The sequence below is a fragment of the Ipomoea nil genome, unplaced genomic scaffold, assembly GCF_001879475.1.
Source record: "Ipomoea nil cultivar Tokyo-kokei standard unplaced genomic scaffold, Asagao_1.1 scaffold2036, whole genome shotgun sequence".
Classification (NCBI taxonomy): domain Eukaryota; kingdom Viridiplantae; phylum Streptophyta; class Magnoliopsida; order Solanales; family Convolvulaceae; genus Ipomoea; species Ipomoea nil.
The window spans coordinates 5,198,873-5,214,173 of NW_017618464.1; the positions used below are offsets into that span (position 1 = coordinate 5,198,873).

The window sequence follows — 15,301 nt, forward strand, 5'->3', positions numbered from 1 at the left end:
GAAGTTGGCATGTCTTTAATTAGAATAGACCGTGAAAAATGGAAACAATAGATTGCGTTTACACTAGAAACAGAAAATAACCAAAAAAATGGAAACAATATATTGCATTTACACGAAAAAACGTTTAAAAATAGGAAAATGTTGATATTAGGGGCCCAACCAGGTTCGAACTGGTGACCTCTTGATCTGCAGTCAAATGCTCTACCACTGAGCTATGGACCCCCATTTTTACCAATTTTTATTTTCTTTGATACATTAATTTAGTTCAATTGTGAAAATAATGTTTCCTTAAGACATCAATTCAATAGAATCATCAAAATGAAGTTGGCATGTCTTAAATTAGAATAGAACGTGAAAAATGGAAACAATAGATTGCGTTTACCATAGAAACTGAAAATAACCCAAAAATGGAAACAATAGTTTATATTTACACGAAAAAATGTTTAAAAATAGGAAAATGTTGAGATTAGGGCCCAACCAGGTTCGAACTGGTGACCTCTTGATCTGCAGTCAAATGCTCTACCACTGAGCTATGGACCCCCATTTTTACCAATTTTTATTTTCTTTGATACATTAATTCAGTTCAATCATGAAAATAAAGTTTCCTTAAGACATCAATTCAATAGAATCATCAAAATTAAGTTGGCAAGTCTTTAATTAGAATAGAACGTGAAAAATGGAAACAATAGATTGCGTTTACATTAAAAACCAAAAAGAACCAAAAAATGGAGACAATAGATTGAATTTACACGAAAAAAGGTTTAAAAATAGGAAAATGTTGAGATTAGAGCCCATCCTAATTCGAACTGGTAACCTCTTGATCTGTAATCAAATGCTCTACCACTGAGCTACGGACCCCAATTTTACCAATTTTTATTTTCTTTGATACATTAATTCAGTTCAATCATGAAAATAAAGTTTCCTTAAGACATCAATTCAATAGAATCATCAAAATGAAGTTGGCATGTCTTTAATTAGAATAGACCGTGAAAAATGGAAACAATAGATTGCGTTTACCATAGAAACTGAAAATAACCAAAAAATGGAAACAATACTTTATATTTACACGAAAAAATGTTTAAAAATAGGAAAATGTTAAGATTAGGGCCCAACCAGGTTCGAACTGGTGACCTCTTGATCTGCAGTCAAATGCTCTACCACTGAGCTATGGACCCCCATTTTTACCAATTTTTATTTTCTTTGATACATTAATTCAGTTCAATCATGAAAATAAAGTTTCCTTAAGACATCAATTCAATAGAATCATCAAAATTAAATTGGCAAGTCTTTAATTAGAATAGAACGTGAAAAATGGAAACAATAGATTGCGTTTACATTAAAAACCAAAAAGAATCAAGAAATGGAGACAATAGATTGAATTTACACGAGAAAAGGTTTAAAAATTGGAAAATGTTGAGATTAGCGCCCAACCTGGTTCGAACTGGTGACCTCTTGATCTGCAATCAAATGCTCTACCACTGAGCTATGGACCCCCAATTTTACCAAGTTTTATTTTCTTTGATACATTTATTCAGTTCAATCATGAAAATAAAGTTTCCTTAAGACATCAATTCAATAGAATCATCAAAATGAACTTGGCATGCCTTTAATTAGAATAGACCGTGAAAAATGGAAACAATAGATTGCGTTTACACTAGAAACTGAAAATAACCAAAAATGGAAACAATAGGTTACATTTACACGAAAAAACGTTTAAATATAGGAAAATGCTGAGATTAGGGCCCAACCAAGTTCGAACTGGTGACCTCTTGATCTACAGAAAAATGCTCTACCACTGAGCTATTGACCCCTATTTTTACCAATTTTTATTTTCTTTGATACATTAATTCAGTTCAATCATGAAAATAAAGTTTCCTTAAGACATCAATTCAATAGAATCATCAAAATGAAGTTGGCATGTCTTTAATTAGAATAGACCGTGAAAAATGGAAACAATAGATTGCGTTTACACTAGAAACAGAAAATAACCAAAAAAATGGAAACAATATATTGCATTTACACGAAAAAACGTTTAAAAATAGGAAAATGTTGATATTAGGGCCCAACCAGGTTCGAACTGGTGACCTCTTGATCTGAAGTCAAATGCTCTACCACTGAGCAATGGACCCCTATTTTTACCAATTTTTATTTTCTTTGATACATTAATTAAGTTCAAAAACGTTTAAAAATAGGAAATTGTTGAGATTAGGGCCCAACCAGGTTCAAACTGGTGACCTCTTGATCTGCAGTCAAATGCTCTACCACTGAGCTATGGACCCCCCATTTTTACCAAATTTTATTTTCTTTGATACATTAATTTAGTTCAATTGTGAAAATAATGTTTCCTTAAGACATCAATTCAATAAAATCATCAAAATGAAGTTGGCATGTCTTAAATTAGAATAGAACGTGGAAAATGGAAAAAATAGATTGCGTTTACCATAGAAACTGAAAATAACCAAAAAATGGAAACAATAGTTTATATTTACACGAAAAAATGTTTAAAAATAGGAAAATGTTGAGATTAGGGCCCAACCAGGTTCGAACTGGTGACCTCTTAATCTGCAGTCAAATGCTCTACCACTGAGCTATGGACCCCCATTTTTACCAATTTTTATTTTCTTTGATACATTAATTCAGTTCAATCATGAAAATAAAGTTTCCTTAAGACATCAATTCAATAGAATCATCAAAATTAAGTTGGCAAGCCTTTAATTAGAATAGAACGTGAAAAATGGAAACAATAGATTGCGTTTACATTAAAAACCAAAAAGAACCAAAAAATGGAGACAATAGATTGAATTTACACGAAAAAAGGTTTAAAAATAGGAAAATGTTGAGATTAGAGCCCATCCTAGTTCGAACTGGTGACCTCTTGATCTGTAATCAAATGCTCTACCACTGAGCTATGGACCCCCAATTTTACCAATTTTTATTTTCTTTGATACATTAATTCAGTTCAATCATGAAAATAAAGTTTCCTTAAGACATCAATTCAATAGAATCAACAAAATGAAGTTGGCATGTCTTTAATTAGAATAGACCGTGAAAAATGGAAACAATAGATTGCGTTTACACTAGAAACTGAAAATAACCAAAAAATGGAAACAATAGATTACATTCACACGAAAAAACGTTTAGAAATAGGAAAATGTTGAGATTAGGGCCCAACCAGGTTCGAACTGGTGATCTCTTGATTTGTAGTCAAATGCTTCTATGGACCCCCATTTTTACCAATTTTTATTTTCTTTGATACATTTATTCAGTTCAATCATGAAAATAAAGTTTCCTTAAGACATCAATTCAATAGAATCATCAAAATGAAGTTGGCATGTCGTTAATTAGAATAGACCGTGAAAAATGGAAACAATAGATTGCGTTTACACTAGAAACTGAAAATAACCAAAAATGGAAACAATAGATTACATTTACACGAAAAAACGTTTAAATATAGGAAAATGCTGAGATTAGGGCCCAACCAAGTTCGAACTGGTGACCTCTTGATCTACAGAAAAATGCTCTACCACTGAGCTATTGACCCCTATTTTTACCAATTTTTATTTTCTTTGATACATTAATTCAGTTCTATCATGAAAATAAAGTTTCCTTAAGACATCAATTCAATAGAATCATCAAAATGAAGTTGGCATGTCTTTAATTAGAATAGACCGTGAAAAATGGAAACAATAGATTGCGTTTACACTAGAAACAGAAAATAACCAAAAAAATGGAAACAATATATTGCATTTACACGAAAAAACGTTTAAAAATAGGAAAATGTTGATATTAGGGGCCCAACCAGGTTCGAACTGGTGACCTCTTGATCTGCAGTCAAATGCTCTACCACTGAGCAATAGACCCCTATTTATACCAATTTTTATTTTCTTTGATACATTAATTACCCCTATTTATACCAATTTTTATTTTCTTTGATACATTAATTAAGTTCAAAAACGTTTAAAAATAGGAAATTGTTGGGATTAGGGCCCAACCAGGTTTGAACTGGTGACCTCTTGATCTGCAGTCAAATGCTCTACCACTGAGCAATAGACCCCTATTTATACCAATTTTTATTTTCTTTGATACATTAATTACCCCTATTTATACCAATTTTTATTTTCTTTGATACATTAATTAAGTTCAAAAACGTTTAAAAATAGGAAATTGTTGGGATTAGGGCCCAACCAGGTTTGAACTGGTGACCTCTTGATCTGCAGTCAAATGCTCTACCACTGAGCAATAGACCCCTATTTATACCAATTTTTATTTTCTTTGATACATTAATTACCCCTATTTATACCAATTTTTATTTTCTTTGATACATTAATTCAGTTCAATCATGAAAATAAAGTTTCCTTAAGACATCAATTCAATAGAATCATCAAAATTAATTTGGCATGTCTTTAATTAGAATAGACCGTGAAAAATGGAAACAATACATTGCATTTACACGAAAAAACGTTTAAAAATAGTAAAATATTGAGATTAGGGCCCAACCAGGTTCGAACTGGTGACCTCTTGATCTGCAGTCAAATGCTCTAATTTTTATTTTCTTTGATACATTAATTCAGTTTAATCATGAAAATAAAGTTTCCTTAAGACATCAATTCAATAGAATCATCAAAATTAATTTGGCATGTCTTTAATTAGAATAGACCGTGAAAAATGGAAACAATAGATTGCGTTTACACTAGAAACTGAAAAGAACCAAAAAATGGAAACAATAGATTGCGTTTACACGGAAAAACCTTTAAAAGGGAAAAAAACGTTTAAAAGGGGGAAATGTTAACATTAGGGCCCAACTAGGTTCGAATTGGTGACTTCTTGATCGGCAGTCAATTGCTTTACCACTGAGCTATGGACCCCCTTTTTTACCAATTTTTAGTTTCTTTGATACATTAAAATAAAATTTCCTTGAGAAATCAATTCAATAGAATAATCAAAATGAAGTTGGCATGTATTTAATTAGAATAGACCGTAAAAAATTGAAACAATAGATTGCGTTTACACTAGAAACTGAAAAGAACCTAAAAATGGAAACAATAGATTGCGTTTCAACGAAAAACATTTAAAAAGGGAAAAAAACGTTTAAAAATGGGAAAATGTTGAGATTAGGGCCTAACCAGGTTTGAACTGTTGGCAAATTATGCCGTGGAAACGTGTTCACCATGCTTGGTGAACACTGTTCTATTAACGGCGTTAGCACCCGATTTTGAAGGCAGTTCTGATTTGCGATAGCCAATTCTTTGCGATTGATTCGATCCGACATTTGTGACTATTTCCTATTCGCGATGGAGGAGACGACGGTTCGAGGAGAAGATTCCACCGATCCGATTTCTGCGATTCCAGGTTCGTTCGATTCTATGTATTTGATTTCTTTTGATTTATGAGATTTAGCATGTTGAAGATTTAGTTTATTTTTATTGGTATTTGTTCAGTATGTATGCAGTTTGAATGTTCATAATGTCGTAATTGTGTATTAGTACCATGTTTCTGTTATGAATTTTACAATATAAGATTATGTATTTTCTGTTACGCAATTATGAATTTTGATACTCTGTTCATGCATGTGGTATGAATGTTCATAATGTAACAGTACTATAAACATTGACATTGCTGGTATGTTACCCTGTTTGCATATACTCAGTGAATGAAGAATTTGTTGGTGATTCAATAAGCACTGATCAAGCAGAGTTAAACATTGACACTGCTAGCTCGTCTTCAAGTCCAGGTTCTTTTTATTAGTTTGTGTATCATGAATGTGGTTTCTGGTAGTTGTAGGTAATGATTAATGGTGATTATATGCAATTTGAATGTTAGTTATGTTGTGATTGATATTAATACTCTGTTCATGTTATGAATTTACAGTTTTGATGTTATGAATTTTCTGTTGTGTTATTATGAATTTTCTATATGAGATTATGAATTTTATGTTATGAGATTATGAATTTTATGTCATGAGTATATGATTTATGTGTATCTGTTATTGATGGAAAATATGTTCTTCTTATGTAGAGCATGGCTGGATTTATTCGGCATTCCCCGCCCCCCCTCGGCATTTCCATCAAACTTATTTTTGTTATGATATTATTCACTATCTATGCAGCTTTGAATGTCCATAATATCACAAATGTTATTGATACTTTGTCTCTGTTATGAACTTTCTGATATGATATTATGAATTTTCTTCTTTATGATTATGAATGTTCTCACATGAGATTATGAATTTTCTATTGTAGCATATTACATTCATTATAGGTGAACTGCACATTCATATTTTGGTAGTTGGTATAGGTGTGGTTATATTTTTGTTGCAATTGCAGTTGATGAAGACTTGGTTGGTGTTGTAGTAAGCAATGGTGACGAAGCTTTTGAGTTATATAATGGATATGCATACAGAGTTGGTTTTAGTGTGAGGAAAGGCTAACAACGTTATAAGGCATCTACTAAGTCAATTCAGATGAAGAGGTTCTTCTGTGCTAAGGCTGGGTATAAGGAGAAACCAAATAGTGGTGTTAAGCTTTATTCAAAGATAGATATGAGGACTGGCTGTGGTGCACTTTTTCAGTTTGATGTGGGGGGTGATGGGATGTGGACAGTTACAAAACATGTGGAAGAGCACAATCATGAGTTATGTTCATTTGGCAAGAGTCATCTGCTCCGGTCGCATAGAAGAGTGGGAAACAATCATCTTGAATATTTAAAAGACATGAAGAATAGTGGTGTTGCATTGGCGGATGGTATGAGGTTTTTGAAACATCAGTCAGGGGGTTCTCCATTGATTGGCTTTACCAACCGCGATGCTTACAATTCGATGGCTTCTGTGAGTTTGAAGTGTTTGGATGGAACTGATTCCAATTCTTTGATTGAAATATTCAGGAGGAGGCAATCTAATGAGGCTGATTTCTTTTTTGATTTCGAAGTTGATTTGGATGGAAGATTGTGTAGTTTTTTTTGGAGGGATGGTCAAATGAGAAGGGATTATGAGGTGTTTGGTGATCTGTTAGTGCACGATACAACATATCGCACTAACAAATATGATATGATTTGTGGTCCTTTTGTAGGGATGAACCATCATTGCATTATGTAATGTTTAGATGTGGGTTTTTGATGAATGAGAGGATAGAGTCATTTGCGTGGTTGTTTAAAGCGTTTTTAAGATCCATGGATGGCAAGTGTCCACAGACTATCATGACGGATCAATGTTCAGCTATGGCTGCTGGCATTTCCATGGTGTTTTCTACATCACGCCACCGTCTTTGCATATGGCATATTGGTGAGAACTCGAAGAAGCATATCAAGGCATTAAGGAATCATAAGGATTTTCTGGATATGTTCAATTGTGTGTTGAAATACACCGAGACTGAAGCGGAGTTTGAAGTTTATTGGACAAGGTATGTTATTATTTACCTTGTTCATTGGGTACAGTATCATATTTTGGTATGTTTAGTCATTTACTCTGTGTATTCAACAGGGCAAAAAAATTATGAATTTACATTACATAATTATGTATTTTCTGTTATGTCATTATGTATTTTCTGTTATATGATTATGAACTTTCTAATATGAGATTATGAATTCACAGTTATACAATTATGGATTTTCTGTTATGTCATTATGTATTTTCTGTTATATGATTATGAACTTTGTAATATGAGATTATGAATTTTCAGAATATGATTAGTAAACATGCGTTTTAACTTTTTCAGGATGGTTACAAAATATAATTATCATAAGAATACATGGCTAGAGAAGCTTTATGACTGTAGGGAGAAGTGGTGTCCAGCGTTCAACAAGGATTATTTCTCCGGGGTATTTTATTTTCGCAAAGGAGTGAAACCACAAATCATTCAATTTCCAGGAGGTTGTCCAAGACTGCTGGTTTATGTGATTTTTATTCATCCTTTGCGAGTGTTATTTCTGAACGGAGAAGTAAGGAAAACGGTGAGGATTTCCGGTGTTCTCAAGGAGTACCCGCCATGATGATGGATCATGTGAAACTCCTTTCACATGCTAGAGAGGTTTATACGATTGAGATATATTTTTTTGTTCGAGGAACAGTTGATGAAAGGTAGCTCTTATTATCAAGAATGGTGTTGAACGATGGTTGTAAGTGCAAGTATCACGTGTGGCGACCAGACATAGATATCATAAGGCATGAAGTAACTTTTAAGCCAATCAATTTGGATATATGCTGTAGTTGCAAGCTGTTTTCAGAATTGGGAATACTTTGCTGCCATTGCTTACGTATACTTCATGTGCACTGTGTTTCCAGTATTCCTGATAAATACATTCTAAAAAGATGGACTAAAAAGGTTGTTGAGGGTAAAAATTTGGACATTGCATCCGTGTTTTATAATGGTGGTGTCCCTTCTTCAATTTGGGCTGTTGAGATTAGTAGGAAATTTCAAAGGCTTATTGTTTCTAGCCAAGATAACAGTGTTGCTAGACAATTCTGTGATGAAGCTGTTGAGAATGCAAGGAAAAACATTGAAGCTGAGATTGGGGATGTGAATACTGAGGAGGGTGCTGTGTCTTCGTCAAGTGGTATTGTCCAAGATCCTTCAAGCCGGAGGAGTAAAGGTGTGAGAAATAAAAGGAGTAGTAGTGTTATTGAGAAGAAGTACAATGCAGCAAGGGGGAGAAAGAGTGCTGCAAACAAGCTTGCTTCAATTACAAAGGGCTCTGTCCAATCATTGGTATTGGAAAATATTTCAGAGATTGCTCGTGATGGATATCTTGTACATCCAAGCACTGGGGGTTCACAATTTATTCATTTTAATAAGAATGTAGACCACAATGTAGCTATAGATTGAGATTGTGTTAATAGAACTTCATATGTTTAGCAGTGATGTGATGAATACTATGCAAAATATTTAGATTTGAACAATATAGTTGCAATATGTTTGATGTGTACATCTGCAGTTTTGCACTATATGTGTCAGATTATGAATTTTCATTTATGTGATTATGCATTTTCCTTTATGTCATTATGAATTTTCCTTTATGTCATTATGAACTTATAGTATGTACTTATGAATTTTATGCTATTTAGATTTTATGAATTTTCTTTTATCAGTTTATGAATTTTCCTTTATGTGATTATGAATTTTCCTATATGTGATTATGAATTAACAGCATGTACTTATGAATTTTATGCTTTTTAGATTTTATGAGAATTATGTGTCAGATTATGAATTTTCCTTTATCAGTTTATGAATTTTCCTTTATGTGATTATGAATTTTCTTTGTTGTCATTATGAATGTTCTTTTAATGTTATGAATTTATAGTTATAATTGACAAGTATACATTCATAATCTCATAATAAAAAGTTCATAATTGCATAATAGAAAATTCATAATATGGTAGTTGAAAATTCATAAATCAACAGATCCATATGTAATCTGAATTAAGAGTAGTAGATTGTATATTCACAGGTGCAAAATATCTGTACACATTACAAAATGAGAGATTCTCAATCTAGGGTACCAACAGTCAGGATTTCAAAATGAAGTATTGACAAAATTAATGCTTCATGTTCACAACATTTTCAAACACCAAAAACGGTATAGTTTCATTTCTTCTTTGAGAGATCCTTTGCTGCCTTCATAACTCGCGATCTTTCAGTGTTCCTATCCCATGTGATAATGTTTGACGCATATTGAGCTCTAAGTTCACAAATGAAGTCAGCCTTCAAAAAAAAGAAAGGAAAAAAAAACATTTAATGGGATGTTAAAATTTTATATATCTAAATATAAGTTGAAATTAATATATGTTATACTCTTACATTTACACGGGTGTTTCTCTTGAATCCACTTTCCCAATCTTGAACATTCCCCTTGTATGACTCCATGTGTCGCATGAAATATATGTCACAGTCAATGACATTGTCAAGCTCCTTCCAGTGAATGTCCAAGTATGATACAGGAAGCTTTTGTATCTTACGGAGTAGGGGTGATTTTTCTGCGGTCAAGTACTCTTTCAAAGCAGTCATCTGGACAAAAAATGAAACTAGTGTGATAATGATTCATAGGAAATGTATAATAAATGATTGGAAGCTCAAGTTTAAGGTTAAGTTACCAGTAGACTGGGGCAATCTTCATATTTGTCAGCTTCGGTAACATCTATAGGCAGCTTCTTGTTGTCTATGATTTCAACACTTTTTGAGATGGTGTTGATGCAGACAATAAAGAAGTGTTCGTGTCGAAGCACAGGGAAAAATATCTAACGTCAAGAGAAGAAGTTAGAATAGAGAAGAAATATGTCATTAATGAATAAAAGTTGAACGTGGGTAATTATAAATTACCAGATCAGCATCATTGACATCAAGATTTCCAAATTTGGAAATTTCATACTGTAACCGTTCTTTGAAATTCTCCTTCCGCTTTTGAAGCGGAAGATCCTTCATCCACTGTTCAGTCGAGTCAAGTTGAAGCTAAGGGGAAAAAGTCGGGTCAATATGTAATGGCAGTCATACATAATTCATAATATCATAACATAAAATCCATAATATCACAAAGAAAATACATAACTGCAGAACAGAAAATTCATAATATCAAAATTGTAATTTCATAACTCACAATAGAAAATTCATAATCTCATATGAGAAAATTCATAATCTCACACAGAAAATACATAATATCACATCAGAAAGTTCATAATATCAAAACTGTAATTTCATAAACTCACAATAGAAAATTCATAATCTCATATGAGAAAATTCATAATCTCACACAGAAAATACATATTTACATGACATAAAATACATAATTGTTTAACAGAAAATTCATAAATGAACAGAGTAAAAATTTTTGGTCTGAACTTACATGTACCAACGTGCTAAAATAGATGCATTTTGGCTTCCCCAACGCCCGTTTTGTGTTGAGGAGCGTAAGCCTCAATGCCCATACATCGATGAAGGTGCTAAAAATTTCACCGCTGCTTAGGGTGTGGAAATCTGCCCTTGTCATTGAGAAATCATCAAAGCTAAACAGAGTCTCACTACATCAACAAAAAAGTTTGATAAATAAGTAAATAAATTAATACATGGTTATAAATGTGAAATATTTATGAAAATAAAAAGTTTATTAAATAGTCAGATTCAAACATACTCTATTGGATGATTTGTAGAAGCATCCATGAAGGCGTAGTTTGATACGGCCCTCTCGGTGACACTAGCATTATGTACAATCGGTGCATTCTTTGTCCAGAAAGGTGGCCTCAAATTTAGCGGGATGTTTTTGTATTTTCGGATTGGTCTCTTTCGGACGGTGACATCCTCGACATCAGATTCACTATCCAAAAATGCACTGTGTTGGTCCCGAAGGGGTGGCGAGAAGTCTAGAGGGGGGGGGGTGAATAGACTTCTCTAACCTTTTCAACTTCTTCTGCAAACAACACTTTGGTAACTTCAACTCTAAGTAACAAGCATAAACAAGTATAACAACTTAGAGTGTGCACAGCGGAATTGTAACGGCAAAGTGTTATGCTTTAAATTGTGTCGTGCTCAAGAGAGATTTTATACATGCATTACGTTAGAAACACTTGATATAGATGTAGGATGATGTATATAAAATTTCACTTGCATGCAAACGAGGGAACTATCAAACCCAGACAGATAAAGATACGTAATAAACCGTAACGGGTTAGTTCACAGATAATATAAGCATGCACGAAATTAAATGAGCAGTAAGTAAATAGAGAGAGAGATTTATAGTGGTTCAGAGGTGGTGTAATCCTCCTAGTCCACTCTTCTCCTTTCACTTCAAGGAGGAAATTCACAATTCTTCGATCACCCAGATACAATAGTGAATAAGTGCCCAACGACACTTCTCCGAGTGCTTCGCACAAAGCTACACTCCACCAAGGTTTTTCGCAAGCTCCTCTTGTTACTCCGCCTTCCCGAGTACTTCGCACCAAGCTGTACTCCTACACCACGAGAACTACGCACAAAGCTACGCTCTCACCGGGTTTTCACAAGCTCCCCTTGTTACTCTGCCCGTTACAACCGAGTGCTACGCACAAAGCTACACTCCAACTGGGTTTTTCACTCTCCCTAGTTACTCTACCCCTTTTCTACACTTAGTAGAAGATTTACAATAGAGATAAAATTTTTCTCTCACTCAGACTTGAATTTAATCGTGTATAGCTCAATATATTGCTTCTTGGCTGATTTGAATATTGCTTGTTTTTCTCTTTGTTTTTCAGCCGTATTCAAGTCATTGTTGTCTTCAAGTCTGCTTGGGCATTTTATAGCAGATGAAAGCTATTTGCCCGTTGATCAACTTTCGATCTTGATCGTCCAATTTGAATTGTAGTTGATCAAATAATTTTGCCAACTTGGTCTGCAAAAATCATTTCGCCGTCTGTCAGAAGATTTTGAGAAATCTCGCCGTTGCTCTCCTTTAATCTGACAAAGCTTTTCTTTGGAATGGGTAGCCTCCAAATTTGAATTTCTCTGGCATGACTTTTGTTGAATTATTGATCTGATGTGCCAAGTTGATCAACTAATTTATATGCTGATTCTTGCTTGAGTATTAAAAAGATTTCCTTCGTATATCAGCTTCATCTTCTCCTTCGACTTTTTCTCCTTCGACTTCTTCTGCAGAAACAGTGCTTCAAAAGAATGTTTCTGTCTAATTCTATCATGATGTCATAGCTCCTTTTGATGATGTCATGTCCCAATAGTGTATCATGTTCCACCTTGTATCATGGACTATATATATCATGTTCCATTTCATATCATGAGCTAGCTATCATGTTCCACCTTGTATCATGGACCAGATATCACGTTCCATTGTATATTATGGACCAATATCATGTTTTCATAAAATTACTTCAAGTGGGAATCAAACTATAGACCATTTGCTTTGCTTGGCAAGGCTTCTTCCATCTCAGCCAAATAACCAATTGATATAATCCAAGACTTAAATTCTTTTGTCTTGTCTCTTCCACGTGTTCTCCACTGGCCATACCACATTGTGATGTCATCACCCGATAGTAGTGACATCATCATCCGATAATTTTAACTATCATGATATAAAATTGTTCTCTTTGTGACATCATCTCCTGATATTGCTACTTCACGATAGCAATTCATCTTTACACCAAAATTGCTTCCAATAAAAATCAAACTGTAGATTATCTTGCATTAGGCATGCTTCAACAAATCTTCTACCATCTCGTCCATCTCAACCTTTAATGACTTGATGCTTCATAAATTTGTTAAGCTATGATCCCGCTTTCATTTATTCTTCCTTCAAACTGCTTTCACGTAGACTTCATGTAGGCTTCATGGCAGTGGTGCACTATACTTTGTGAACCAGAACTGACTCAAATAAAATAGAATTGGGGTCTACAAAATACATTTGGCTCATCAAAACTTATACAATATATTCCTAACACACTGTAAACACATGAAGCTAGTTAATATTATCATAATTGCACAATCTCATTTCAGAAAATTCATATTTGGATAACTGTAAAGTCATAATGGCATAACTGAAAATACATAATTGCATATCAGAAAATTCATAATATCAAAACTGTAATTTCATACTCACAATAGAAGATTCATAATCTCATATGTGAAAATTCATAATCTTTCAGAAGAAAAGTCATAATATAATATCAGAAAGTTCATAATGACATAATATAATTCACAATTTCATAACCTCATTAGTTTACCTATCAATATCATCGAGGGTAGCAGCAAGTGTAGCAGCAGGTGTAGTAGTATCAACAGCACCAGGGACATCTTTGGCGAATGGCACCGTAATCAATGGAGTTAATTCTCGTGTTTCAGAAGATGAAGGAGCAGTGGTAGCAGCAGTAGTAGAATCATGTGTGGCAGCAGGGGAAGCAACACGCGTAGCAACATGTGTAGCAGCAGGGGTTGCAGCAGGGGTAGCGGCAGGAGTAGCAGCATCAGCAGCACCAGGAGCATCTTTCACAATGTTTTGAACAAGGGCATCCAATTGATCTTCATCCAATGCGCCCTGCTCCTGTGGTTCTTCAACCAATGGCACTGGGGTATAAGCAATTCCTAAATCAAATGAGGGAGGGTCAAACTCCATTTGCCTAGTGGTCTTTTGGAAGGCTTCAACCAAGGCATCAACAACCTTTGTGAAAGACTCCTGGCCGAAGAAGATGTCATCAAGTTGAGAGGAGGTTGGAGTTGGTGGTCTGTCTATTGTACTTGCCACGCCAATCATGGTAGAAATTCCAGAAAATGCGGCCTTCATAAAATCCACAGGGGCATTTTGTTTGCCAACTTCAGCCATTGCCTCACCAAATTCCAAGACATCAGCAGCAAGGTGCTGTAGAACTTGTGTGACCCTGTCAACACTGGATGGCGGCACAGAGATGGTTGGGACCGTATGATGAGCATCAGGAGCAGCAGGTTGGTCTGAAGTAGAAGCAATACCATGAGTGGCACAGTCAGCAGCAGGCTTTGCAATACGTGGGATAACTTTCCCTTTACCATATCCGCCTGACCTTTTTTCAGCAGAAACTCTCTGTCTTGCAAGTTTTTTTGTCCATGCAGTAATGCTTGGATATGTTCTTTAAACCCTCATCCCTTTGAATTGGACCCGATCAAAGTAGAATAGCTACAATGTTCAAGAAAAAGGTAAAACAAAAAAGTTATAATCATAATTCTATAACTATAAATTCATAATATCCTAACACAAAATTCATAATTAGATTACAGAAAATTCATAATACCATAATAGAAAGTTCATAATCCATATGAACACTATATTCATAATATGAACCCTATATTCAACTACCATATTATGGATTTTATGTTATGCAATTATGAACTTTCTATTATGAGATTCATTATTACATAACATTAAAAGAACATTCATAATGACAACAAGGAAAATTCATAATCACATAAAGGAACATTCATAATCAAATAAAGGAAAATTCATAATCTGACACATATAATTCTCATAAAATCTAAATAGCATAAAATTTATAAGTACATACTGTAAATTCATAATCACATAGAGGAAAATTCATAATCACATAAAGGAAAATTCATATACTGATAAAGGAAAATTCATAATCTGACACATAATTCTCATAAAATCTAAATAGCATAAAATTCATAAGTACATACTTTAAATTCATAATCACATAGAGGAAAATTCATAATCACATAAAGGAAAATTCATAATCATATAGAGGAAAATTCTTAATCACATAGAGGAAAATTCATAATCACATAGAGGAAAATTCATAATCTGACACATATAATTCACAAGAGAAAATTACACTTTTGGTCCTATGACT

General features: G+C 33.9%; 11 non-coding genes across 11 annotated transcripts; all 11 read right to left on the minus strand.

Moving 5' to 3' along the window:
• Positions 1-150: 150 nt before the first annotated feature.
• Positions 151-222, minus strand: TRNAC-GCA. Its single transcript has one exon. It is a non-coding gene; the product is annotated as a tRNA-Cys (tRNA).
• A 246-nt stretch (positions 223-468) lies between these two features.
• Positions 469-540, minus strand: TRNAC-GCA. Its single transcript has one exon. It is a non-coding gene; the product is annotated as a tRNA-Cys (tRNA).
• Positions 541-1,103: 563 nt separating this feature from the next.
• Positions 1,104-1,175, minus strand: TRNAC-GCA. The gene has a single exon. It is a non-coding gene; the product is annotated as a tRNA-Cys (tRNA).
• A 246-nt stretch (positions 1,176-1,421) lies between these two features.
• Positions 1,422-1,493, minus strand: TRNAC-GCA. Its single transcript has one exon. It is a non-coding gene; the product is annotated as a tRNA-Cys (tRNA).
• A 564-nt stretch (positions 1,494-2,057) lies between these two features.
• On the minus strand, positions 2,058-2,129 carry TRNASTOP-UCA. The gene has a single exon. It is a non-coding gene; the product is annotated as a tRNA-Sec (tRNA).
• A 78-nt stretch (positions 2,130-2,207) lies between these two features.
• TRNAC-GCA lies at positions 2,208-2,279 on the minus strand. The gene has a single exon. It is a non-coding gene; the product is annotated as a tRNA-Cys (tRNA).
• Positions 2,280-2,526: 247 nt separating this feature from the next.
• Positions 2,527-2,598, minus strand: TRNAC-GCA. Its single transcript has one exon. It is a non-coding gene; the product is annotated as a tRNA-Cys (tRNA).
• Positions 2,599-2,844: 246 nt separating this feature from the next.
• On the minus strand, positions 2,845-2,916 carry TRNAC-ACA. Its single transcript has one exon. It is a non-coding gene; the product is annotated as a tRNA-Cys (tRNA).
• Positions 2,917-3,789: 873 nt separating this feature from the next.
• Positions 3,790-3,861, minus strand: TRNAC-GCA. Its single transcript has one exon. It is a non-coding gene; the product is annotated as a tRNA-Cys (tRNA).
• A 121-nt stretch (positions 3,862-3,982) lies between these two features.
• On the minus strand, positions 3,983-4,054 carry TRNAC-GCA. The gene has a single exon. It is a non-coding gene; the product is annotated as a tRNA-Cys (tRNA).
• A 121-nt stretch (positions 4,055-4,175) lies between these two features.
• Positions 4,176-4,247, minus strand: TRNAC-GCA. The gene has a single exon. It is a non-coding gene; the product is annotated as a tRNA-Cys (tRNA).
• Positions 4,248-15,301: the final 11,054 nt, after the last annotated feature.